The sequence below is a fragment of the Triturus cristatus genome, chromosome 11, assembly GCF_964204655.1.
Source record: "Triturus cristatus chromosome 11, aTriCri1.1, whole genome shotgun sequence".
NCBI lineage: Eukaryota > Metazoa > Chordata > Amphibia > Caudata > Salamandridae > Triturus > Triturus cristatus.
In genome coordinates this window covers 506,772,521-506,798,632 of record NC_140594.1, presented here as the reverse complement: position 1 = coordinate 506,798,632, position 26,112 = coordinate 506,772,521, and positions in this window count along the sequence as shown.

The following is a 26,112-nucleotide window of genomic DNA, read 5'->3' as shown; positions in this document are numbered from 1 at the left end:
AAACATTCGTTAAGCCAGACAAAGGCGCGCCAGGGAGTTTCGAATGCATGATGGAACTTTTAGCTGCACCAGTGTCCAACAGAAAAGGCTCAATTACGCCCGATGTGGCAACTGCGACATAAGGCCCTCTCTGATCAACCGGAACTGATACTACTCCCCTTCTTTGTCTAAGGCTGTCCTAGTAATTACCGTCAGCATCAACATCATGCTCGACATAATAGTCGTCCACATGATACTGTGCAGATCTACCAGACGATGGATTGCGCCGATCAAAGCAATTTTGCGAGTCTGATGAAGTGGCAAAACGCTCAGTCTGACTTTGAGTAACACCACGACCTCTACCACGTGACGCTTGTTGAGGACCACTACGACCTCCTCAAGCCGAAACACCATTGTTTCGGTCACGCAAAACTGGACAATTAAACTTCAGATGGCCTTCACCCCTACAATATGCGCATTGATTATACCCCAACGCAGAGCGAGGTGTAGAAGAGTCAGTACGCAACTGCGATCTAGAAAACTGCGATTGTAATCGATTTGGCTGTTGCGAGTCATTTTGATTTCAAAGAATTTTATTATTTTAAAAGCGCAAATATGAAGCATAAGATACAAGCCAAAGTGATACAATTGATATCGGACAATAAGGTAATAGATACATTAATGTAGAATTAATAAATAGGAGAACAAATCATTGTCATACATTAATTTACAGACATCAGATAAATAAATTACTTAAGAAGGGAAGACCCAAAATGATAACTGGCAAAAATATATATCAAAAGTATCACCCACAGATGGCAAATTAGGGAAAAGGGGAAAGAGAAGAAAGGAAAAAAGAAAAGACGGAAAGAGTAGGAAAGAGAGGAGGAAAGAAAAAGAGAGACAGAGAGAAGAAAAGGAAGAGGAGAGGATTTCCAGAGGAATCACCCAACACACAAGACAACACTAACCAGACAAATCAAAGGGATATTGCTCCACCAACCCTTCAGATGCCAACTCCATGTACGAGTCTAAGGCTTTCCAAACACCAGAGGAAATAGAAGGAGAGAGATGAGCATGGTCCACTGACGTATGAGCACTTCGTAGAAAGGAAACCCAAGCCCACCAAGTATGGTAAGAGACGGACGAAAAAGATTTCCACTCCATGAGAATTACTTTGACTGCAATAGTTAACAAGAGGTCCAACAACTGTAACTCCATGGGATCTAAGGGCAAAGGGACTGGGGCCGCCAACGGACCCAAAAGAATTAATGGAAAAGACAGATGGAATTTGATGTTAAAGATGAGCATGAGGTGTTTGTGAACTAAATCCCAGAAGGGTTGGAGAAGGGAACAATCAAGGAACATATGTTGAAAATCGCCTGGTAGAAGCCCACAGCTCCAGCACAAATTGTCTTCTTTGAGATTGAGTGAATATAGGCGAATGGGAGTCCAATGAAGAAGATTAATAGAGAAAAATTTAGACTGTGTTAGAGAGGGGGCAATTTTGTTACGAAGAGAAAATTTACCAATATCTTGCCAGGTATCAGAAGAGATATGAGCAGTAACACTATGATCAAAATGATGTACCCATTTTTGCTGTGTGACAGTTTGAGAAGGGAGTGTAGAGGACGATAAAAATTTGTAAATCCGAGACGCAACATGACCAGTCCTGATCCAAAGCTGAAAAAGCGTAATCAAAGGGGAAGAAGGGTGAAGGTGGACTTTAGCAAGTGCAACCTTAATCTTAAGAAAAGTATAAAAATCCAAATTAGATAGAGAGAATTGTTGAGCAAGGGATGAGAAAGGGGAAGGATCATTGTTGGAATCATAAAGATGTTTAACAAGTGAGACACCTTTCCCAGCCCAATAAGACATCAACTCAGGGTCAATATTAATTTTGATTTTAGAATTGCGCCAAATAGACGACCATCTAGTTTTATGTAATGGAATCGCTACTCTCTTATCCACCTTACGAACCGCAGCAATAGTGTCTAAAATAATAGAGCGAGAGAATGGAATAGAAAGGGTGTTTGTGGTTAAAAAAGATGCAGTGGGGAGGCTTCGTTATAAGTAGCCGTAGCATATAGGGTGGAACAAAAATAGATACCCAGATATTTTAGCTGTTTAGATTGCCATTTAAAGCCAGCCGAGCCCATATGAGAGGAGAAGCAGTAAGCATTTAAAGGAAACATCTCTGTCTTATCTTTGTTCAGAGTGTAACCTGAAACTTTTGAAAAAAGAGCAATCGTATCCGAAATAGCAGGGATGGCCAGTTCAATATCATCAGAAAAAATGAGAACATCATCTGCATATGCAGCTGTTTTTATCTGATGAGACCCAAAAGAGAATCCCTTAATATCTGGATGCGAGTCAATCATTCTAAGGAGAGGATCAATGGACAACAAAAATAAGAGAGGGGACAAAGGACACCCTTGTCTAGTGCCCTGACAAAGGTTAAAAAAAGAAGACGTAGCACCATTCACCCGTATATTAGCCCTAGGTCGGGAATAAAGAGACATAACCATACGAATAAAGGAATCACCAAGATTATGTGCACATAGAACAGCTCTTAAAAAAGGCCAAGATACCTTATCAAAGGCCTTTTCAGCGTCAAGGGCCAAGGCAGCCGCCGGAAGATTAGATCGCTTAGCGGCACCAAGAATATGACAAAAAGTACGAATATTATCCCGTGCAAGTCGTCCTTTTACGAAACCTGTTTGGGAGGGATGAACCAATTGAGGAATAAAGGATTCTAAGCGTTTAGCTAAAATTTTAGCAAAGATCTTGGCTTCCATGTTAAGAAGGGAAATGGGTCGGAAATTTTTGGGATCTGCGTGATCCTTCCCTTCTTTGGGGATAACTACAATAGTAGCATCAGCCGCGGAACCAGACACAGAACCATCCTTAAAAAAAGCATCAAAAACGGATTGGAGTTTCGGGACAAGCACGGGAATAAAAGTTTTATAAAACGCAATAGGATAACCATCAGGACCAGGAGCTTTACCAGACCGAGTAGCTTTAATCGCGGAAATGATTTCATCAGAAGTAATCGGGCAATTTAATGATTGATTATCTTCCTCCGAAACGACTTTCAAAGGAACCGACTTCAAGAACTCCTGACATTGTTCAAAAGAAGCTTGGGCCGATGGGGTATATAAATTATTATAGAAATCACGGAAAACCTCAAGGATTTCTGCAGTTTGAAATTTTTTCATACCAGACTGGTCAGTAATAGAAGAAATTTGGAAGGTATTACAAGAAGATTCCTGGAACTTTAAAGTGGCTGCAAGAATCTTGCCCGCACGATTTTTTAACAGCAGTCTCTTAGATTTCTGAGCCTGCAGGCCAATATGAGCTCTCTTAGTGACTATAGTATTGTATGAATACTTTAAGTTCTTAATAGACTGGAGGCAGGTCTTGTCCTGAGAGTGTCGAAAAAGGGATTCCTGACGTTTGATCTCATCTGCTAAGTCCGTGAGTTCCTTCTTAATGGCTGCATTTCTCCCTGACATACACTTGATGACCTGACCACGGAAAGTACACTTAAAAGAGTCCCAGAGAACAACAGGGGAACTGACTGACCCAACATTCTCAGTAAAAAAAGTCTCAATGTCATTGGAAAACTCTCGCACCAAGGACTCATCATGTAAAATTTCTGTGTTGAGTCTCCACGAACGAGCTCGTGCCCTAGGGACAAAGGACGTAAGAGTAAATGTCACTGCGGCGTGATCAGAAACTAAAATAGGGTGAATAAGCGGGGAGGAAGAAAATTGAACCAGAGAAGAGTGAACCAAAAGATAATCAATGCGTGAAAACGACGAATGAGGGGAAGAAAAAAAGGAAAAGTCACTACCAGTGGGATTATGAAGACGCCAAACATCCTGAAGATGGGTAAGAGAGCACATATTAGTCATTTGTTTGTGAGCTTTAGGGGGACGAAAGTTAAAGGCAGAATTCCTATCCAAGATAAGGTCCATTGGCAAGTTAAAATCACCACCTACAATAAGATTGCCAGAGTGAGGGGTATCTTCGAGCTTTTTGGTGATCGCATTCCAAAAGGACGGGTCATCCTTGTTGGGGGCATAAATATTCATGACAAATAAGACAGCATTACCATTGGACACCTTAGATAGTAACCAACGTCCCTCTGTATCCTGTTCAGAGGAAACGATAGATAACCCAGAATGTTTAGAAACTAAGGTAATTACCCCATTCCTTTTACCACAAGCATCCGAACAAGCAACATCAAAGACCCACTCTTTCTTCAAGAATAACGCCTCCTTGGCAGAGAGCTTTGTCTCCTGAAAAAGGACGAGATCCGAAGAAAGAGATTTACAGTAGTCCAAAATCTTTGACCTTTTGACTGGATGATTTAACCCTTTAACATTAAGGGAGAGTATATTTAGTCCAGACATAGAACCATTATCAGGAAAAAGAGATATTCCCTATGTGACAAATGGAGCGCGACAACCAGGAGAGCTAACCAGCAGACATCAACAGCCAACACAAAACAGGGTGAGACCAAAGAGGAAATCCGAAAAGAAAAAAGGAAAGAGGAGGAAAAAGAAAGCAAAAGAAAACAGAAAAAGAAAGAGAGAAGGGCCAATCCGGCAGGTCTGAAAAAGACCAAATTCATACAAGGGGGGACATGGGAAAAAGAGCGAGGGGCCAACAGGAGAAATACCAACAACAGCATAAAAAGCCCCAGAACAGTGCATAGCTGATTATACATTTTAAAAGAAAAACTATCTAAAAACTAAGAGCTGGAATCAATTATAACTTTAGAAAATAAAGCGAAATGAGAGACTATAAAGGCAACATGTTTGACCAAATTAATATATATATAACAATTAAAATGAATCATAGAGAGCGGTAAGAGCAGGAGAGAGAGAAAAAGGAAGCACGTACAGGCAATAAGAGCTGATGGAAAGTGAACTAAAAGATAACATTACTATTAGGTAGAACCAGCCCAAAACGGAGTCCATCAAGAGAAAGAGGACCATAATGCAAAGAAAAGAAGAAATACAATCTAAAGCATACTATATGATACAATATGGAACAATAAGTGAAACATACTAAAAAACGGTATATAACATCCTATCAATATAGCAGTCCGTGAATCCCTATGGCAGCTAAATAGGAGATCTAATACTACATATAAATATGTAAAATCTATATACAAACTTATAGACAACTGGCCATGAGTAAATAAAGCCATATACACCCAAACTGGCAAAAAAGTATACTTGCCTAAGTAAGTGGGCATGTAGGTAAGAGAGGCATAGATCTATCAATTACAAAGCATCTATAAAAAACTAACCTACGCGAAAAAGACAATTAATAACACAATGTACTGAAATCACTCAATGAAAAAATCAATAAAGAAGGTATAACTAACAACTATATGAATGACCCATATTAACTCTAAATATAGTCATAAATAAATACCTAGTAAACAGATATAATTAAAACACCTAGACAAACCATACAGCAACACGCTGATAACGCAAATAAAAAGACAATGACCAACTCCATAAAATACGAGATAACAAAAAACAACCATGAAGCAAAAAGACCGACCACAAAAGGATAGGTTAACCAAATTTCACCACAAAAGTCGACGCACATACCAAAGACAAACAACGGGAAAGGAAAAGGACCATGACCTAATACGTCGAGAAACAAACTGGGGAGGCAAGGATTAACAGGACGACACGCGATCAGGAGTGTAGGCAAGCCAACATGAGATGCTACGACAAAAAATTAAAGGGTTTATACAATAAAACTAACAACACTAAAGACCAAGACACCATAACGATAATAGGGGAGCACCAAGAGACGACAGAAATACGTCAAAACCAATGGACAAAAAGACCACTGCGCAGATCTAAAAGCAGCTAGACTAATAGATCTGACAAAGACAAAAAAACAATGGATTATGTATAGCCGCATCAGGTGCCAGAAGAACCAGGAACATGTGAAGCCCCCGTTTGAAGATCCATCTGCAACTCCATTTGATTATCCAAAAACGAGGCCAAATCCGCAGGTTCGTCGAAAATTCTGACACGACCTTTGAAAGTAATGCGGAATTTTGAGGGACCAGCAAAGGAGAAGGGGATATTCATCTCAGACAAACGCTTCCGAAGATTAAGGAAGCCCTTTCGCCTTATCACCGTGTCCCTGGCAAAGTCTTGAGAAATTGAGATACGATGGCCATTCCAAGAGACAGCTCTAACCTTCCGCATATGAGCCAAGATCTGCTCTGTATGTTGATGACGCAGCGGTTTAAAAATTATCGCTCTTGGTTGCGTAGCAGACTTGGGGCGAAAGGAGGGGACACGGTGTGCCCGTTCCAGTTCAAAATCTTTATGGAAAGAAATTTGTAGTGTAGATGGAATCCATTGATAAAGAAACTCAATCATGGAAGATGCCTCTTTCTCAACATCCTCTGGAAGACCAAAAATTTGCAGATTAGATCTACGATTACGATCCTCTTGTTCAGTGAGGTCTTTCCTCAATGCTGCCATGGAACGCTCTATCTGCGTGAGAGATCTAGAGTGCTTTTGCATGGTATCCTCTGCGCCACTAATCCGTGCTTCTGTACCTGAAACACGAAGGGAAAGGGCCTTGAAATCATTCCTGATGGCTAACACCTCCACCTGCAATAAATCTGTATTAGTCTTAGTAGACTGCGCAATTTCATAGACCTCATTAAGGCGCGTCAGGATGGACTCAAGAGTCGAATTAGTGTCTTTAGGAGCAGGCTCAGGTGTTGGGGAAACCTGTTTGGACCACTTAAGAGATGCTTTAGATTCCTTAACGTCCTTAGCATTCGGTGAGGGGGCCATATTCTCAGCCATAGGGCAAACCACCTCAATAGGAACAAAATACACCTCCTCAGATATAGTGATAGCAAGAAATGCCAGGGGCTGTAAAACACTCAATGTGCAAGATGAAAAATGGACAGGAAGAAATAATGTACTTGCATCAAAAAACGCCGAACAGAGAATATGGCAGGCGATCCCAGTCAAAAAAAAAACCACCTCACAAAAAATATCGTGTGCTGCAGGCGCAAGTAGGCACTCACCGACTACGAAAATAACCAAAATCAAGCCCAGAGCAAAGAAGCCTCACATAAGGAAGTGGCAGTGCGTCTGACGAATAATATGGTAGCAAAAACCTCAACAAGTTCACACAAGGGGCAGCACTGCACTAGGCGGCAGGAAAAAACAAAATAAACTCAAGAAAGGTGAAAAAAACGTCACCAGCTCCTGTATGCCTCCACTCCTGACAGGATAATCCAGTAGCGTCGTCGTGTAGAAGCGAGAGTAAAACTCCCTCACAGAAGAAACAAAATGGCGGCCGCTCGTGAAAACATGAAGCGCCACCTTAGAATGCCAATAAGTGAACTCTGGCCACTTTCCACCTCTAGAAAACTCCCTCATAGCATACACGGCAGTTTCCCATGCAATATTCCATCTTCGGCGCTGAGCGGGACATTCCTCAGCGTCAGCAATGTCTCCGTCAGCCCTCGCTCTTCACGGAGCTCAAGCGCGAGCCGCCATCTCGCCGCGGCGCGCAAGCCACGCCCCGTTGCGAGTCATTTTGATTCGAGCGCGGAGGATACGCTTGCTGCAACAAGACCTTAGTTTTAAGATCCTTCGTTTTCTTATCTGCGCGCGCGCTCGCTCTCTTCTTTCTCTCTATTTTCGTAGTATTGGGCCGTGGCTAATATCTGAGCAGTGGTAGAAACGGCCCACGAACTTTCGGAATTCTTCAACTTGTTGCTTAGTTCAGGCAACAAATTCGACACAAATTTATCAATGAACAATCGCTGACCTCCTTCAGAGCTCATATCCTGACCACTATGATCGATAAATGCCTCCTCAAATCTCGTAAAGAAATCGGAGACACTCTCATCCTTCTTTTGTTTGCACGCAGACAATTTGTCCCAATTAACACGTATTGCTGGCATAAGTGTCTTCATAAGTGTAATTATCCTCTGGGCAGATTCTCAATGATCTGTTCAGGTTTAGCCCCACCAATTTGCCGTCCGTCAGCCGCCGCAAGAGCAGCCCAATCACCGCCTAACTCAGCTGCGTGATTTTCTTGACGGATTTTCGCCCAAATCGGTTGAGGCACTACATTACCAAACAACATGTCAATATCGGCAAGGTTCATAATAGTAGCATCCACTAATTGGGACAACTCCTTGTAATAACCTGCAGGATTCTTGCGGGGGTCAGGCAGAGTTCGCTTTACCTGCAAAACTTCCGATCGCTTCCACGGGAGGTGTATCCAGACTCTCTGAAAGTGCGGTGGAACAATAGGATTAGCAGCAGGATCACCTGGCATCCATACTGGGGGAACTTCCCGCATAGGATACTGACCAGGTTGAGCCAACCGCTCCTCAGTGTCGTCCTTAAACAATGTGCGAGGTTGCACTGTAGATCGAAAAGATAGCAGACGCTCTAAAGCACTTCGGACATTACCACCCACAATCATACCAGTCGAAAACTGAGTCTGAAGCTCAGTCATCTCGGGCGGTACGTTGTCAACCTCTTCATTATCTCACTATTCTCTCAAGAATTTACACATTTCCTCGAACACGAATCTTTGTGTGGGCTCATTGAACTGGGAAAATGTCTCAAAAACTATACGCGAAGTGTACTTCGCAGGATGCCTAATCCATTTACGCGCCAATTTCACTAACGACTCACGTTCCCTACCATCAGGAATTTGACTGCGCCTCTGAGCGACATCAGAAAGATCCGACCCGAGTATTGGTCCGAAAAGTGGAGAATAGAGATTAGCGACAGCATTAAATATACGACTACGAACAGAAGGAGAAGAAGAAGAAAGCACAGGAGTAACGACATTAGGAGTAAACGTAGAAGTAGTAGCGGTAGTCGGGATAACGGGAGTAGTAGCAAGATGAGGCTGATGAGATACTGACAAAGGAGCAGTAGGAAAAAGAGCAGGCAAAGGAGGATGAACAATTGGTGGCACAAGAGGATTCGGAAGAACAGGAGGAGCGACGGGCTGACCAGCAGCCGCCAGAACAACAGGTTGAGGAACAGGAGGAATCACAGGACCCACAGTATCTGGTGCATAAGGAGGTGGTGATTTCAATAGATAAGACAATATGGGATCTTCTATCGCGTCTTCTCCCGTCTTATCAGAACTAGACGGTAAAACCGGATAACATTTATCCACCGCCATATGATGCAGTCTAGCAGAAACTTCCTGCTCCTTCTTGTCTTTGTCTCGCTGATACTGTTCTGCATTTTGCATCACCGTTATAACACCTTCTCTCTTATTTTTCTTCAGTTGTTTGATTTCTTTCTGCTTGGCCTCTTTACGCCATAACCGAAAGGAATCAAACATGGCCGGCTTAACCTTCTTTTTAAACAATTTAGCTTCAAGATTATCCAATATTGTAGTTTCGAAACTACCATGTGATGGCCAACTAAGAACACCATCATTTTTAGTATAACGAATCCAATAGTCATTGTATACAATAGGACCTACTCCATGGCGACTATAGAGCTCATAAATTGGAGTTCCAACTGGAGGTATCGGACATGAATCCTCCAATCGGGAATCCGCGCTGCAACATTTAAGAAAACCAAACAAAGTACTACGGCCAGACATCGTGCACACTAACCGAGTTTACAAACTTCAAGGGCTATCGAAGTACGATGTCCTCGCAAAAAAAAAATGCAAGACCCTCGGTTTTGGCAATTGCAATCGTCAAATAAACCCCAACAACTAAGAACCAATGACTAAGAACCACAAATGCAATGGAACCATGCAAACAACCAGGTTGAACCAAGAACTCTGGGAGCGACCCACAAATACTTAACTGAAAGAGCAATGGCGTCACCAGGAAGGCCCGTCTATCGTCTCGCCGTACAAAGGACTACGCCAGGCGCCAAAACAGGTCGACAGTCAGGGCATCAGTCCGTCGCAGCCGTCAGGAGGCGGGAATCTTCGCTGGAAAAGTCTTCGGGCCACTTATTTCGACAACTGGATCGATGAAGCGGGGTGCACCTTCCCTCGGAGATTTCACACGAAGTTCCTCACGATCGTCGGGCTTTGGACCGGTACCGCTGATGTCGCCCCACGTTGGGCGCCAACTGAAGGACTGGACTATTCTAAGGCCCAGCGGTGCCAGGGGACAACACCTGAAACCTTCGTGGGTTACCTGTTCCGGCGTACAAAACACAGAGACACGGGACACTTCCGGCGGCATCAAAGATCAGCGTTTATTACTGCAGGGATACAGAAATCGCAAGAAGTACACAACGTGTAGGTTCTGGGAGACTGCTTCAAATTGCACAAGTGGATCGCTCCTTTTATACACATTTTCGTAATTGCACAACATGACGAACAAAGGTTACAACTCAGTTCCCACAATAAACTTCAAGAGGGTCGCATTCATGTTTCAGAAGCCCGGAACATAATTACAGCAGCATTGCCGGTTCCCAACCGTAAAAGCACACTATCCCCACATTAAGCACATTCCATTCTGGCTGTAAACGAATTAGGAGAAAGGACAGGAACAGATGCAGAGGAAGAACAAGGATGCACACAGATTGGAAAAAGAGTGTAAAAAGTAATATCGGAAACTTAATTGCAGGATCAAAGGACTCGTGCCTAATGCATGCATAACTGAAACAATACACTGGCACGGCAAGATGACCCTCGAGCGGAGCCATCTGCCTTTGCCGTGTCATCCCCCTCATCGTAAAGACACCTTCAAAGGAACACGTGTCCTCCACGGAAACTCGGGAATCCCAGGGTCACGAAGTGGACAAGGTCCGCTCGCTGGCTACTTGAGGGCAAGAAACAAAATGGATCCCGTATCTAAGGTGGAACCCGAGGGTTCCGATGGACATACCCAGAAATGAGATGAACCGTGCATAGTAGCGTAGCGAAAACGCGTACACCCACTAAACTCGTCATTTGCGGTTCGTAGATACCAAACCCGTCCATATTCGAACACACCCAAAAAGTGCCATTACGATTCTTCACGGAACCTCAACCCCAACAGTGTATGTACGGACCGTACCCTCACCCGCGTATGTATGGAGCGTACCCCCACCCCAACAGTGTATGTATGGACCGTACCCTCACCTGCGTATATATGGAGCGTACCCCCACCCCAACAGTGTATGTACGGACCGTACCCTCACCCACGTATGTATGGAGCATACATGGCCAGACGCAGGAGGGGTGGGTGTAGAGTCCTCCCAGCAGTGCCCAGACGCAGGAGGGGTGGGTGTAGAGTCCTCCCAGCAGTGCCCAGACGCAGGAGGGGTGGGTGTAGAGTCCTCCCAGCAGTGCCCAGACACAGGAGGGGTGTGTGCAGAGTCCTCCCAGCAGTGCCCAGACACAGGAGGGGTGGTTGTAGAGCCCTCCCAGCAGTGCCCAGACACAGGAGGGGTGGGTGCAGAGTCCTCCCAGCAGTGCCCAGACGCAGGAGGGGTGGGTGTAGAGTCCTCCCAGCAGTGCCCAGACACAGGAGGGGTGTGTGTCTATCACTCCCAGCAGTGCCCAGACATAGGAGGGGTGGGTGCAGAGTCCTCCCAGCAGTGCCCAGACACAGGAGGGGTGTGTGCCTATCACTCCCAGCAGTGCCCAGACACAGAAGGGGTGGGTGCAGAGTCCTCCCAGCAGTGCCCAGACACAGGAGGGGTGTGTGCCTATCACTCCCAGCAGTGCCCAGACGCAGGAGGGGTGGGTGTAGAGTCCTCCCAGCAGTGCCCAGATGCAGGAGGGGTGGGTGTAGAGTCCTCCCAGCAGTGCCCAGATGCAGGAGGGGTGGGTGTAGAGTCCTCCGAGCAGTGCCCAGACACAGGAGGGGTGTGTGCAGAGAACTCCCAGCAGTGCCCAGACACAGGCGGGGTGGGTGTAGAGTCCTCCCAGCAGTGCCCAGACACAGGAGGGGTGGGTGCAGAGTCCTCCCAGCAGTGCCCAGGCGCAGGAGGGGTGGGTGTAGAGTCCTCCCAGCAGTGCCCAGACACAGGAGGGTTGTGTACAGAGTCCTCCCAGCAGTGCCCAGAAACAGGAGGGGTGTGTGTAGAGTCCTCCCAGCAGTGCCCAGACACAGAAGGGGTGGGTGCAGAGTCCTCCCAGCAGTGCCCAGACACAGGAGGGGTGTGTGCAGAGTCCTCCCAGCAGTGCCCAGACACAGGAGGGGTGGGTGTAGAGTCCTCCCAGCAGTGCTCAGACGCAGGAGGGGTGGGTGTAGAGTCCTCCCAGCAGTGCCCAGACACAGGAGGGGTGGGTGCCTATCACTCCCAGCAGTGCCCAGATGCAGGAAGGGTGGGTGTTGAGTCCTCCCAGCAGTGCCCAGACGCAGGAGGGGTGGGTGTAGAGTCCTCCCAGCAGTGCCCAGACACAGGAGGGGTGTGTGCAGAGTCCTCCCAGCAGTGCCCAGACACAGGAGGGGTGGGTGTAGAGTCCTCTCAGCAGTGCCCAGACACAGGAGGGGTGTGTGCAGAGTCCTCCCAGCAGTGCCCAGACACAGGAGGAGTGGGTGTAGAGTCCTCCCAGCAGTGCCCAGACACAGGAGGGGTGGGTGCAGAGTCCTCCCAGCAGTGCCCAGACACAGGAGGGGCGTGTGCAGAGTCCTCCCAGCAGTGCCCAGACACAGGAGGGGTGGGTGTAGAGTCCTCCCAGCAGTGCCCAGACGCAGAAGGGGTGGGTGCCTATCACTCCCAGCAGTGCCTAGACGCAGGAGGGGTGGGTGTAGAGTCCTCCCAGCAGTGCCCAGATGCAGGAGGGGTGGGTGTAGAGTCCTCCCAGCAGTGCCCAGACACAGGAGGGGTGTGTGCAGAGTCCTCACAGCAGTGCCCAGACACAGGAGGGGTGGGTGCAGAGTCCTCCCAGCAGTGCCCAGACACAGGAGGGGTGTGTGCAGAGTCCTCCCAGCAGTGCCCAGACACAGGAGGGGTGGGTGTAGAGTCCTCCCAGCAGTGCCCAGACGCAGGAGGGGTGGGTGTAGAGTCCTCCCAGCAGTGCCCAGACACAGGAGGGGTGTGTGCCTATCACTCCCAACAGTGCCCAGACGCAGGAGGGTTGGGTGTAGAGTCCTCCCAGCAGTGCCCAGACATAGGAGGGGTGTGTGCCTATCACTCCCAGCAGTGCCCAGACGCAGGAGGGGTGGGTCTAGAGTCCTCCCAGCAGTGCCCAGACGCAGGAGGGGTGGGTGTAGAGTCCTCCCAGCAGTGCCCAGACACAGGAGGGGTGTGTGCCTATCACTCCCAGCAGTGCCCAGACGCAGGAGGGTTGGGTGTAGAGTCCTCCCAGCAGTGCCCAGACGCAGGAGGGGTGGGTGTAGAGTCCTCCCAGCAGTGCCCAAACACAGGAGGGGTGGGTGCAGAGTCCTCCCAGCAGTGCCCAGACACAGGAGGGGTGTGTGCAGAGTCCTCCCAGCAGTGCCCAGACACAGGAGGGGTGGGTTGTATAGTCCTCCCAGCAGTGCCCAGACGCAGGAGGGGTGGGTGTAGAGTCCTCCCAGCAGTGCCCAGACACAGGAGGGGTGGGTGCCTATCACTCCCAGCAGTGCCCAGACACAGGAGGGGTGTGTGCAGAGTCCCCCCAGCTGTGCCCATGGAAAGAAAGGGGTTGAGTACACACAGATACAATGGCCACAATTGTCAGTCAGGTGCTCAAAGACCCAGCAGAACACGAAACACATGTGTGCGAGGCTGGGAGTACACACATGCAAAGTGTGGAAAAGGGAACATGTACACATGAAGTCCTGTCAATATACTCTACTCACAAGTACGGTGACCCCCAAGGATGACACAAATGATGCAGGTGGAGACCTTGGCCAGCATGCATGGCCAAAGTTGAAGGGGCCGTCATACACCCAGCAAATGTAGACACAGCACTGCACATATGTCTTCACAACACCCTGCAGGGAAGATGTCAGGGTCCACAGAGGAAGGTACACACCTTGGGACAATGTCACCATGCAGTAACAGCTTACATGAGCAAAGTGTGATAGCAAATACCGTGTGATGGCACACAGATAACAGGGTCCACCCCACGAACACCACACTACAACATATCCCAGACACATAACACATTATCGCCACCACAAATCATGGAGCAGCACCACCAACAGCAATGCCAGAAAAGCAGTAGTGTGCCAAGGAAAATAAAATAGCGTTATTCAGCAATGTACTAAAATGAATAGTACGAAGAGTTCAAAATGCACAAGGCCCATAGGGCAGTCCATAGTTCCAATCCAGGTGGGGGAAACATCGGGATGCGTGTCCCCTAGCTTGCCTGCACAGTTCAGACTCCCTTGTTATCCACAGGGGGGGGCATCATGTGGGGGGGAAGGACCAGGCACCGCAGGGACAGGAGGGGCAAGGGGAGGTGTTGTGGGTGCAGGGACGGATGACTCCAACACAGGGGGTGGGGCAGCGCCAAAGGTGGATTCGAGCACGGCGCTGCACACTACTGCCAGGTCGCCCAGCATCTCCCCTGCACCCGAAGGAACCACAGGCCCCAAGGAGGGGGGGGGGTTGGAGGGATGGGTCGCAGCGCTACTGGGGGGGTGTGGACAGGGGGGGACTCAACTCCCCTGCCGGTGTCCTGCCTCCATCGCTTGCGGGGTGGTGCCACACTGGGGCTGATGGACAGACTGGGCAGGACTGACCCTGTGTCCGACTCTTGGCCAGGAGATCTGAGGGGAGTGGATTTGGAGGGTGGTGGTCATGAGGAATGTGGACTCCCACTCTGGCTGCGTGTCTTCCGTTTCCCCCCCGACCCAGTGGGTGTGCCTACTTCACCCTGTGTGTGCGTGCCAGGAGGTGTGCGCTTTGCCTTCCCTGCTGGTGTGGTGCCTGTGTCTGGTGGGGTGTGTGCATGCTGACGTCTGGGTGTTCGTGGGACAGGCATGGGAGTGGGAAGTGTGGATGGGGCATGGGTAGGGGGTGGGACGAAGTGCTGCAGGAGACCCACTGCTGCAGTCAGTGTCGAGTCAATAGACCGCAGCAAGTTGCGTTGGTCAGCCTGCGATGCTGAAATGCCCTCCAAGTATGCCTCCATGTTGAGCACTTGGCTGTGGCCATGGAGGACATTAAGCATCGCAGCCTGACCAACCTGCAACTGCCGCAGGATGTCCACAGACTCGGCATTGGCGGCAGCAGTGGAGACAGGGGCAGGGGGTGCGGTGCCTGGCAGGAAGGAGACACGTGGTGACCTAGCACGCCAGGAAGGGACACGAGCAAGTGGGAGGCCGGTGATGGCAATGGAGGGGGCGGGGAGAGATGTTGTGCTGCTGTCAGTTGTTGGAGCATCCTCCGCCCCCTCGGAGAGCTCAGCCTCGGACCCGTCAGCTTCATATTCTGTGGTGGCAGTGGACAGGTCCTCCGGCTCACTCCCCTCGGCCTCAGTTCCACTCGATGTGCCAGCTAAGATGTCACTGCTGGCACTGGTGCCCGGTCCCTCCGCACGGTCCGTGCCGGTGTCTCCATCCGTGTCCCCCGACGATGCTGTGGGCAGGGTGAATAAACAGGAATTAAGCAGAAACACCTGTATACATATGTCACATGAGTCAAATCTACATAGGTTACAGTGCATAGCCTGAAATGAGAGATGAGTAACATCTGCAATACAAGGTACATATATAGGCCCTGCAACACACAGTTGGTTCACCCACCATGCCACTGAGAAACTATGGAGAGCATGACACATTTGCAAATGACATGATATGGATTTGGACAGAGGAGCCAGGCTCTGGGGACAATCCAGCACTGCATCTGCACCACACAGTGTTGCCGTAACTAGGGATGAGCAGGGACCATCTCCATGAACTTGAGGCACATGCTGCAAAGGTAATACTTACAGACATGCCCAACATGAATGGGTCACTGCACCTTGAGTGTATGTCCAGACAAACATCACACACTGGCCAGACCGAGCAATGAGAATTCAGGTGTCGACATGTAGGCCTTGCCCATACCAACCACCCCCTACATGAGACAATTTGATGAGACACAGGAAGCACTTGCATCTCTTAGTCTGGGAGAAATACACATGGGCTACCAGAAACCCATATTGGACCCAAAATACCCCATGTGCGCCTGTACAACGATCACATTTACAAATGGCCATCATCAGATAATTGTAACAAGACACACAGGCACTGGCCACCGTGAGTATGAACGAGGAAAATTAGGTCAGGCTGTACAGTGGACACTTGTAGAACACGTTACGTAAATATAGATGGTGCCAGGGGACAATGGCACAGAGCACATCCTATGCTGTAGACACTGAGAGTGTCCACATATTGTGATGACACACATGATACCTAGCAAAATATGCCCCAGGGGACAGTAGTGGCCACAATATTCCATGGTCCTGAATGGTAATGACTGCAACACAGGCCACCATCCCTGCACTCTGCGTATCGCACACTCATGCACATCATGTCACAGGCCACAACATGGGACATGCTTGCTGTAAGGCATCACACTTCAGAGACACACTCCTATGTCTGGACTCAGCATCAGTGCCAATTGACATGGACCCCACAAGTACTGAACTGGACAGGGCACAGGCAAGGTCCCAAAACCTGTTACACACCACCCCCACACATGATGCTGCAAGCATTGGTCACGTGGATAAAATGCCAGCCCAGATGACCTTGTGAAAGAGTGACTACACACAGACCAGGGAACACAGGGCAAGGAGGGGAAGGGAGGAAGGACAGCACCGCTATACTGTGGGTGACAGGACCTGCACCGCACATTTAAACACTGGCAGTGTATCCATGCAACTGCGCACTTACAAATGCTGGTGACACACAACAAACACACATGTACCTACCCCCTTCCTGCTGCTGCTTCTCCCGTAAGCGCCTGTCCATGTCTGGAAAGACCACCGCCAGCACATGCTTGTGGATGTGGGTCAGACGGCGACACCCATGGTTCTTAGGGCCCACAGGTGAGTCCCCCAGCAGGACCCGTGCGATCCTCCGCGTCCAGCACCGGATATCCTGCCAGCGTTTTCTCACCTGGGCCAGGCGCCGCTTGTGACCCTCCGTCCTCCTCACGGCACTGACGGCGTCCCTCCAGATCTGCTCCTTGGCAGAGGCGCCTACCTGTGGGGTTGAAAAAGTGAGACTACATCAATACACCTGCCACATGTCACAGAGACACACATTAGAACAATTTTGCTGGTTTCAACAAGGCATAGTATGCAGCCAAAGCATAGCACCTTTGTCATAGGGACATTTTTCTCTGTGTAAGGGCAAATGCACCACGTGCCATTAAAAGTACACAGGTGGCATGAGGGGTACGACACAATAAATGATCCAGACTACAGGCCACTGACGCTACCTCAGCAGAGTACACAGACACACGCAGGCACAGGACATTCACCTGCCATTGCCAAATGCAGCTACAAACCTCACTCTGTACATGTGCCACTAGACTGGGGGAGCTCACAGGTGTGGGGCTGGCTCTGCACGTCACACACACAGCACTGCTCCCTGCTCACATCAGATGGGCAGGGTATATCCATCCCTCATGCAGCTGGGGTGCTACACTCCACATATGCACCCACCCACATGACAGGGGACTTACACACACACCGATGTCCAGGGTACGAACGCATCATGTGGACACTCTCAGCACAGGTACACTGAACAAACACACATCTGTGGGTACAGTCACCTGTCACACTGGGGTGACCACAGAATCACATGAGGACTGCAGAAGCAACATTCCCAGGAGGATTAGACAGGCAGAATGTGGCATGCACCATGCAGTGATTGTCACAGTAAACACAATGCAAGTGAGGACGGCAGACATGCACCACCGCATGCTCTGGCTGGGAGACATCAGGCATTCCCCCCCCGGGACCCACTCTACAGTACAATGCATGTGTGTCACATCTGGACACAATGCCAGAAGTCCCAGTCACAAAAAAGGGACACAGTCTGTGCTAGTGGACTCAGCACTCACCTGAAACCCTGGTCGGCCATACAGCATGGGGTACTGTGGGAGGATCACATCCAGCAATGCCAGATTCTCCTCCAGGGTGAAAGGCTGGGCCCTCTCCACAGACCTTGACATGGTGCCAGGGAATCACGAGCAGCAGCAGTGTTGTTGAATCAAAAGATGTGCAGGCAAGTGCTCTCTCATGGGACCTGGCTGCCTTATATCTGCCTTGCTGGCCTGTTTCATGCACAGGAGTACAGAGTGATTGGTCACTCACATTTGCATCCTATGTTTCCTTCAATCCATTTAAACCTACCCCTGTGAGGAGGTTAGATTTTTTTTAGAATTCAGCATGATGTAATTTCAACAACAACTTTGCAACAAAGTAGATTATTTCAAACCGACTTTTGCAGGCAACCTCATTCAACAAATTCAAAGTTTAAACTCGGTCTCCACGGCAACCAGCATGCATCTCTGGCTTCATACTTGTCCCTCATGTGTCCCCTATGTAATTTGGAGATTCACACACAGGTATGGTGCGTTCTGGGGCCCTAGGGCACCCCAAATGCATAGCTACGGGCCGTACAGGCGTGTGTACGGTCCGTATCACTATGGGTACGCATACGCGAGCAAACCCATAGTGATACGGACCGTACACACGCATGTACGCTCACTATCACTATGGGTGTGCTCGCGTATGCGTACCCATAGTGATACGGACCGTACACACGCCTGTACGCTCACTATCACTATGGGTGTACTCGCGTATGCGTACCCATAGTGATATGGACCGTACACACGCCTGTACGCTCACTATCACTATGGGTGTGCTCGCGTATGCGTACCCATAGTGATACGGACCGTACACACGCCTGTACGCACACTATCACTATGGGTGTGCTCGCGTATGCGTACCCATAGTGATACGGACCGTACACCCGCCTGTACGCTCACTATCACTATGGGTGTGCTCGCGTATGCGTACCCATAGTGATACAGACCGTACACACGCCTGTACGCTCACTATCACTATGGGTGTGCTCGCGTATGCGTACCCATAGTGATACGGCCCGTACACACGCATGTACACTCACTATCAATATGGGTGTGCTCGCGTATGCGTACCCATAGTGATACAGACCGTACACACGCCTGTACGCTCACTATCACTATGGGTGTTCTCGCGTATGCGTACCCATAGCGATACGGACCGTACACACGCGTGTACGCTCACTATCACTTGGGTAGGCCTACGGCAGCACTCCCATAGTGATAGGGAACGTACACACGCCCTCAAAGCGAATGTACATTGCCTTTCACACATAACAGTGGTGACAGGCAGCACACAGAAAGGAATAGAGCTGACATACTTGTCCATGGATGGACATCAAGGCATTGTCTGTGCAGTACTACATGTGTGGGGCACAGGTGTGAAAGGCTGTGATGTGGCACATTACTCCTGAGTTGTGAAGGCAATAGATGTATGATGAGATGTGTACAGATGTTATGTGTGATGGTGCACTATGTGCCAAACATGCCCTTCACTCCTTTGACATGTGTGCATGTCGTACAGAACACTTGAGATAAGCGTCACTGGCATGGCACAGTCAACAACACACGCAAGTGTCCCCTGATGCCCGCTACAGCGGTTACCACACCTGACATGTGACTACCCACGTTGCACGATGTGACTATGTCATGTATGTGTGGTTTGTTCCCATTAGCTTGATGTTGGTGTTCCCTCAAATGCATCTGCAGTTGCTGCAACCAACATGTGTCTGTGTGTAGATGGCCATGGCACACTGTTACGCACACCAGGCCACATGTGGTATTGGATGTGAGGTGTGTATGTATGCATGGGACACGGAGTAGCGTAACAAGGACCTGTCTGCATACTCTCAATGTATGTGTGATCAGCCATGACATGTACACCTTCATGGCAAGGTGTGTGGGCTGTCCTAGTGTTATGTCATGTGACCTGTGGCTCTAGTGTTCCGCTACCTGTCTCTGCAATCAACATCCTACATCTGCTGATATGTTGATGTATGTCACTCCTGTATTGCGTCTGGCTGTTCACTTACACTGGGACACAGCTAGTCCCATGCCATGGGATGTGGAGGTTCACAATCCCCGTGTGTAGCTGGGTCTTGGTAGGAGTGTCCCCTGGCAGCCATACGTGTCCAGGGCATGTAGCACATACCTGACTCCGTATGTAGCATATGTGTATTGACAGATTAACATGTGCTCAGTACATATAAATTGTTGTTGTGGTGCACTCACTCTTCCTTGTCACTTCCAAATTACTGCAGAGCGCCGCCTCTTCCCCGACCAATTCCGGACTTGGCTGACATGCGGGAGAATGACTGTATACGCTGCTACCGCTTCCCCCAACCGTTGATTGAGTAGTTGACAGCAAGGCTGGCACCACACCTGCAACCGCTGCACAGGTATCCTACGGCACTGACACCCAAGCTGAAGGTAATGGCAGCCCTACATCTTTTTGCCACGAGTACCTTTCAATATACCATAGCTCATGTTGGTGGCATGTCCCAGACGATGTTCAGCCGTGTGCTGCATGATTTTTTAGAGGCCATGTTGCTTCACCTGGATGAGTTTATCCATTTCCCAACTCCTGAACAGTTGACAGGTGTCAAGCGTGGATTCTATGCCCTGGGAAGGATGCCCCATGTCATTGGGTCCATAGATGGGACACATGTGGCTTTGGTACCACCACAGGCACAGGAGGTAGCGTACAGGAATCGCAAGCACTACCACTCCATCAATGCCCTTGTGGTGTGTCTGTCCAACATGGTGATTTCACATGTCCGTGCTCGTTTTCCAGGATCAGCACACGATGCCTACATCATAAGGCGTAGCAGGGTGCCTGAAATGATGACGCCGCTGCGCAACGAACGAGCATGTGTTGTTGGTGAGTACACTCTGTCTGTCCTGTATTTTGCGTAGACTTCCTGCCCGACTGCTTCTCCTGTCCTACTTATGTCCATGTGATTTCCATGTAGGGGACGCTGGCTATCCCAACATGCCATGGCTGATCACACCTCTCCGCAAACCCAGCACGCCGGCCCAGCTCCGCTACAAAACCGCCCATGGCCGGACAAGGCGAGTGATAGAGAGGACATTTGGCCTCCTGAAGAGCCGATTCAGGTGCCTGCACAAGACCGGCGGCGCCCTCCCATATGCCCCGGTGAAGGTCTGCAAAATCTTCATGGTCTGCTGCATGCTGCACAACATGGCAGTTGAGAAAGCTGTGCCACTCATCCTGGATCAAGATGATCAGGACCATCTACCCGTGGAGGACGAAGGGCTTGGCAATGGGGCTAGTGATGTGGAGGATGTGGAGCCGCAAGAGGACATCCGGAGTCGGCTCATACGTGACTTCTTTGCTTAGTGATGAGTACCAGTGTCTGAGTGTGCACGCATTGGTCCTTGTGTGGCATGTGTTGCAATGTGTGTGTCCATCTGCATGTATGCCACGTGAGTCAGAGGTGTGTGTGGATGTGTCACTCGAGTGATGGTGCCAGTGATGAGTGTATTTCCGCAGTCATAATCGTGACCTAGCATGTTGTCATCCTTATATGTGTCGAGTACATGTACATGCAAGTGGATGAGCTTTTTGTGGCTGAATTCTTGTGTGTCTCTCATCCCCAGGTACTTGCGCATGCCGTCTGCTGGTTGCATTGTTGTGGCACTGCTATTCCTCATGGACACGTCATCCTGTGCTGACTCAGCGTTACACGCACGGACAAGTTTGGAAGTCTCCTTAGGGTAAGGGATGCATCAGGGGTGTATTGGGTGTGGCAGTTGTTTACAATGTGTGCACACTGCCCCTGTCGATGTTTTGTTCATCTGCAGACATGTCGCATCACCATGGGACACATGACATGTAGCTGGATTCACCTGAATAGATGGTCAGACTTGTTGACAGTCATCTGTAATGGGATAGTGGATTGTGATGAAGGCATCAATGTGTGTAACACTGCCCTCGGACACATACAGTTTGCATTGGCTTGACATGGTGTGGGACTTCCACATCAGAGGATCAATGGTGTATGGCAGCCTCTCCGTGAGCAGCAGGGGGTGTTTAGCTGTTACCCAAAACTTGTGTGCCAGTTCCATGGATATCAAGCATTTGTGGTGCAGAAGGGGGGTGCCAGTGTTGGACCCACATGTTACTTCACATGACCTGTGTATGTGTACTCCGAGTTGCCTCTGCATTCCGTTATACATGACTAATAAAGGTGTCCCTATGCCTCCAAGGTGCCTCTTCTCAGTCAATGCTGGTGTGTTGCCACGGTGCATACGGCATGTCTGGCATGGTTCTCAGTGATAGTGGCTATGTGTCTTTGTGTAGAGCAGCAAGATGCAAGCTGTTTGTCTGGGATTAGACTCTGTATTGTGCATGATGTCCATGACTGTGTGGGTATTGTGACATGTGCCATCACCATGCATCCAACGTTGGCCAGGCCACCATTCTCTGCATCCACCTGACTCAAGCTTGCAGGACATGGTTCTGCCACCTGTCTACACATACCTGGGTGCCCCCCAGGACACTCCACATGATCCCTGACCTCTGCGCATGACTGTTGCTGTACTCAATATGTCTGTCGGCACGGTTGTGCGCCCACCCCCTCAGCTGGTTGGGCCCATCACGGGTGTGTATGGTGCTCCATGTCTGTCTTGCCTAATACATTGTGACCCATGTGTGTCCTGTGCCAGACTCAGGCCCCAGGGTATGGATGGTTGAAGTCATATGAGAACTCAGGCATGGTTAGACTTTACAAGACACATGTAATGTAATAATTCAAAATGTAGGCATCATCTCTTGATCGTGTAAGTTTTTATTTGTGTTGGGGTACGTGTTGGGGGGGGGGGTATGACAAGAGGGGCTTTCCAGGTGTGTGGAATCCAAAGTTCACTGGGGGAGTTGGTATCCTTGCCATTGGAAATCATCAGAGTCCATGCCACAGTGTTTGTCAACATTGGTCAGACAGTGACCAGCAAGTCCATGTGGCAGAGAATGTCATTTGCTGATGTGCTGCTATTGGGGCAGTGGGCCAGGTGCCAGGCCAGGTGTCCTGGGAGATGGTGCTGTTGCGCCGACCCTCACGGTCTTTTCCGTGGATGACCCGCCCTCCTGCGGGAACCCTCAGAAGCAGGCCGTGACGATGTTTGGGATGCTCCGTCGGATGTATCCTCCTCCTCCTGATCCCTCCCTGTGGGTGGTGATGTTCTTCGCCTGGTGGAACAGGGAGGGTTGCCCATGTTGTCGGCTATCCAACGGAGTGAACGGTTAATTCCCGTGAGCACCGTCATGAGCTCAGCCTGTCTGTCCTCCATCCGCCCTTGGTGTCGCTGTTGACAGGCATGTTGCTCCGCATGTTGCTGGGCCTGCTGGGTCTTGATCTCCTCGAGGGTCCCCTTCATCTCGTTGAGGGTGGACACAACCTGGCTCATGCCCGTGGTGTCCTGCCGGTATGTGTCCAGGATGTTTCTTACATGGGAATATACTGGTACCGCAGCCAACTGGTCAGGCTCGCGCCTCTGCCGTCCTCCACTCCCACCACCCCTGCCCACTTGCGCCTGGCCTGCCCTTGTGGGCACATCGTGTCTCCGGGACCCCTGAGGGGTGGCATTTGCGTTGTCGCCTGCCTCCTCCTGGGTCCCCTTTACACCGTGTCCCTCCTGGTCAGCCTGGCTGCGTTGTGGTGGTGGGGCAGGGATCCTGGGTGTCTCCTGGGATGTGGCAGGAGTGGGGGTGGTGGTTGGCCCAGTTGTACCTGACGCAGGTGCTGCAGGTGGTTGGCCACCAGAGGTGCCAGGTTGGTCGGGGTCGTCCACAGAGTGGTGAGAGTCCTCACTGCCGGTGGGATCGTCATCCCGCAGAGACAGGTCCTGTGAGTCTTCCCCCCCAGTGTTGGGGGGTGATCCATGACGTTGACCTGTGTGTGAGAGAGACAATGTTATTATTTTTCCATGCAACATCCATGTTTCATTTGTTTCAAAGTTGGCACATTTCCTCTGGGTATTTGGATATGTCTTGCATTCCACTCACAGTGCACTTGTGCATGGGTATGTCCCTTGGCCCCAGCTTTTGAGACTTTACCTATGTGTGACACAGTCTTACTTGCTGCGTCAATTGTGACTGCAGTGAGCAGTGGAGTGAGCAGGTGTGGCGAGCCATGCATTGGCGCCTTCCATGTTGCACTGTACGTGGGCAAATGGAGTTGTTCCACACACTTATATAATGCAGGTAGCTGGCGTTGTGCTCGTGCACAGGTTGACACATGGCCCAGTGTTTTGCCATGGAGAAGAGAGGGGGATTCAGGCACTGGCCACCCTTGTCTACATGCACGCAGTCCACCTGCTGACGAGCAGACATTCCCACACCACCCAAGGCTGAATTGGTCTCCCTGTGTCTCCCTTTCTCACTCCCTCTCTGCCCCCCTCTCCCTCCCTCCCTGTGTCAGCCTCCTCCCTCTGTCCGTCTCCCTGTGTCTCCCTCCCTCTCTCTCCCCCTCTCCCTCCCTCTGTGTGTCACCCTCTATCACCTCAGCCCAGCTTCCTAGGCACACACTGTTTGCAGATCTTTGAATGGCCCTTGGCTTGTTCATGTGAGTTTGTTTCTGATCTCCAGGCACCCATTGGGTGTAGTGTCTGTGTCTGCGCTGCTGCTGTGGTGGTGTGTGCTGCCACTCTTTCACAGTGTTAGCTGTTCATTAGCTGCTGTCATGTGCAAAAAGTGCCTTCCCCCCATGTCTTCATGCAAGGCGTCCGCCATTTGCAGGCAAGTCTTTCCTGTGTGGGGACACACTGTTTGTCTGGCTGTGACCTAGGCCATATGGGCTGAGGGCATTGTTGTCTGCTTCTGAGTTGCACTATGTGATTTTTGAGGCCCACACTCCCGCCATCCGGGTTACCGTGTCTTGTGTTGGTGTTTTCTGTTATCTGTGACTTGGCATTGTCTTGCAGGGTGCATGGGTAATGGTGGCGCTAGTGGCATGTGCGTGTTTATGGTGTGTGGTTGAGTCATGCGATAGCTTTGGGGTGGTTGCGTGCATGATTGTGAGTTTGGTTGTGGATGACGTTCCCCCCATGTGAGGTGAGTGGTTTGTGTACTCACCAGGCTCTGGGAGTCCTTCTACTCCCTCCACTCCCACCACCGGCAGTATGGCCATCAACTTCTCCTCCCAGGGATGGTATTGTACGCGTCTGCGGGGCGGCCCTCCTCCAGTGGTGTTGGCCTGGTTGTGGTCGTCGGTCATTTTGCGGCGGACCGTCCTCCGCAGATCGTACCACCTGGCTTGGCATTCATGCCTGGTCCTTCTGGTGGACCAAACAGCATTCACAGCATCGACAATCCTCTGCCACATGGCTGATTTTTCGGAAATGCTGGTCTGTCTGACCAATGTTCCGAAGAGGTGTGGCTCGACTCTGATGATTTCGTCGACAAGGACCTCCAACTCTCCGCTAGTGAACTTTGGATTCTTGTCAGTGGGCATGGTGAGGGGTGTGGGTGTGGATGGTTGTGGGGGGTGTGGGTGTGGATGGTTGTGGGTGTGTGGGTGTGGGTGTGGTTGTGCAGGTGTGTGTGTGAATGTGATGAGGGGGTGTTTGTGAAGGTGGTTGTGTGAAGGTGTGCAGGTGTAAGGTGTAGTGGAGGTTGTAGTATGGTGCAGTTGTTTCTCTGTGTGGTCTGGCAGCAGTGGGTCTGTTGCAAAGGATCATGGTTTGTGTGTATTGGGCCTTTTTATTGGTCCATTGGTGGGTGTGGCTGTGTTATAAGGAGTGGTTGTGTTTTGGGCCTCTGTTTGGGAGTTTGGCAGTTGCAGGTCAGTGAATAGGTTGTATTTGTGCTTGTTGGACATGTTTTGTGGCTTTGTGCGATTCGAATGGAGTCTTCTTGTGTTGTTTTGCTTTGTCCTGGTTGTGTACGTGTGTTTTTAGCGTCTGTACGGTGCGTACATCGGCCATTTTGTTGTACAGTGCTGTCCTTGTCTCTGGCTTGGAACGACTCGTACATGCACGATGTTGGGTGAGGGTGCTGGTGTTGGGGCCTGGGGTGCGCTCCTACTTAGACTGGTGGGTTGTGTGTGTTCGCTCTGTACATACACGGGTGTGGGTACGGTCCGTACATACACTG